General features: G+C 57.8%; 1 non-coding gene across 1 annotated transcript in view; it reads left to right on the top strand.

The window, feature by feature from the left end:
* Window positions 1–1,305: 1,305 nt before the first annotated feature.
* The window catches only part of LOC124729448, a 1,909-nt gene continuing 714 nt past the window's right edge, over window positions 1,306–2,500 (top strand). The window contains exon 1 of the ribosomal RNA XR_007007689.1: window positions 1,306–2,500. This exon is cut by the window's right edge and continues 714 nt beyond it. This is a non-coding gene — a ribosomal RNA (small subunit ribosomal RNA).

The raw sequence follows: 2,500 nt of genomic DNA, 5'->3' as shown, positions 1-2,500 counted from the left end.
TGAGAGCTGGATTGCAGTGTGGTACGCCATAGAGACGTGTGGGAGGAACGGACGCCGTGGATGGCGATCAGCATGAGCTGTCTGTTGATGTATTCGGACCTAGTCGTCTCTCCTCACACACCGTGATGGCATGGTGCACCGCGTTCCATATCTGCGACATGCTACAGAGGCCGGTTGACAGTCGTTCGAGCAATGGACATCGCATACGTACGGGGGCCACCTTCCACGTATTGTCTAGGCGTGCACATTTTGTTGCGTGTATGTGGGCAGACGTAGTGTGGCGTGACACCTGACACAGGCATGCAATAATCGTTGAAGTTGCAAATGGCGATGGACGCCTGCGTTTTCTGGTGAAGTTACGCAAATGAACAAATGGTAACCTGTTGTGGTGCGGTTGTTCTCGCTAGGGGTGAATCGGTGATGGCGACGATAGGTTGAGGTACTAACCGGTTGTTCCAGCGATACCCACCATGCCGACGAAACTGAACGGCATCTGGGTGTGAAGCGATACGCGGCGGTGGCTGGGTGGGACCGTCCCCGGCCGGTGAGGGGGCGCCTCCCGGCGTGCTGGCCGCGCGGTGCGTGGGCGCACGCGCTACAGCCGGCTGGTGGGGGCGGCCAGTGGCAGGCGCGCCGGCCGACGGACGCGGCAGGCGTCGCAGCTGCGCGCCGGCGCACCCTGCGCGCGGCGCCGTGCGGCCAAAGTAGGTCCTCGCGGGCCCGGTGCGAAGCGCGGTGGACATCTTCAGTGTGCTGGTCCGATTGAGGACTGTGTGCGTTGAGGATGCGCCGCCGCCCGGCGCTCGGCGCCGCGACGCCGTCTGCTGCTCGGTCGCCCCAGCGGTTCTCGCTGGTGGTTTGTATCGCAGCTGTGCGGATGTGTTGGCGCGTGCGCTGTGCTGGGAGAGTTCGCTTCGGCACCCAAGTGGGGCTTTTGTCCTTCTGTGGCGCTGGCGTTGGAGCTGCCGGTCACCGTAGGTGGCGCGTGTTGTCTCCCGCCGGCAATGCCACGACAGCACGCTCCCGGGCCTCTGTCGGCAGCGGCAAGCTCAGTTGGGAGCACGGGTGGTCGCACCGAAAGCGTCTACTCGCCTAACTCCGGGCGATTGCGCCTCTCTCGAACCCGACCAAGTACTTGGGACGGCGCTGCGCGCCGCCGGGACCTGAGAGGGTTTCGAGGTGTATTGTGCAGGGGAGCTCAGCCTCCTCCTGTTTGCAGAATGATTGAGCGGACGCTTGCGTGTTCGCGCGGGCCCCCGGGACACACTCCCGGGCGGCCGGCTGCTCAGCTCTAGTTGACGCAGCTCCCTGGTTGATCCTGCCAGTAGTCATATGCTTGTCTCAAAGATTAAGCCATGCATGTCTCAGTACAAGCCGCATTAAGGTGAAACCGCGAATGGCTCATTAAATCAGTTATGGTTCCTTAGATCGTACCCACGTTACTTGGATAACTGTGGTAATTCTAGAGCTAATACATGCAAACAGAGTCCCGACCAGAGATGGAAGGGACGCTTTTATTAGATCAAAACCAATCGGTCGGCTCGTCCGGTCCGTTTGCCTTGGTGACTCTGAATAACTTTGGGCTGATCGCACGGTCCTCGTACCGGCGACGCATCTTTCAAATGTCTGCCTTATCAACTGTCGATGGTAGGTTCTGCGCCTACCATGGTTGTAACGGGTAACGGGGAATCAGGGTTCGATTCCGGAGAGGGAGCCTGAGAAACGGCTACCACATCCAAGGAAGGCAGCAGGCGCGCAAATTACCCACTCCCGGCACGGGGAGGTAGTGACGAAAAATAACGATACGGGACTCATCCGAGGCCCCGTAATCGGAATGAGTACACTTTAAATCCTTTAACGAGTATCTATTGGAGGGCAAGTCTGGTGCCAGCAGCCGCGGTAATTCCAGCTCCAATAGCGTATATTAAAGTTGTTGCGGTTAAAAAGCTCGTAGTTGGATTTGTGTCCCACGCTGTTGGTTCACCGCCCGTCGGTGTTTAACTGGCATGTATCGTGGGACGTCCTGCCGGTGGGGCGAGCTGAAGGCGTGCGACCGCCTCGTGCGTGCTCGTGCGTCCCGAGGCGGACCCCGTTGAAATCCTACCAGGGTGCTCTTTATTGAGTGTCTCGGTGGGCCGGCACGTTTACTTTGAACAAATTAGAGTGCTTAAAACAGGCAAGCCCGCCTGAATACTGTGTGCATGGAATAATGGAATAGGACCTCGGTTCTATTTTGTTGGTTTTCGGAACCCGAGGTAATGATTAATAGGGACAGGCGGGGGCATTCGTATTGCGACGTTAGAGGTGAAATTCTTGGATCGTCGCAAGACGAACAGAAGCGAAAGCATTTGCCAAGTATGTTTTCATTAATCAAGAACGAAAGTTAGAGGTTCGAAGGCGATCAGATACCGCCCTAGTTCTAACCATAAACGATGCCAGCCAGCGATCCGCCGCAGTTCCTCCGATGACTCGGCGGGCAGCCTCCGGGAAACCAAAGCTT

Source organism: Schistocerca piceifrons, unplaced genomic scaffold (assembly GCF_021461385.2).
Source record: "Schistocerca piceifrons isolate TAMUIC-IGC-003096 unplaced genomic scaffold, iqSchPice1.1 HiC_scaffold_1209, whole genome shotgun sequence".
Taxonomy (NCBI): Eukaryota; Metazoa; Arthropoda; class Insecta; order Orthoptera; family Acrididae; genus Schistocerca; species Schistocerca piceifrons.
Note: the sequence above shows the minus strand (reverse complement) of the source record. Positions and strands in the feature narration are given on the sequence as shown.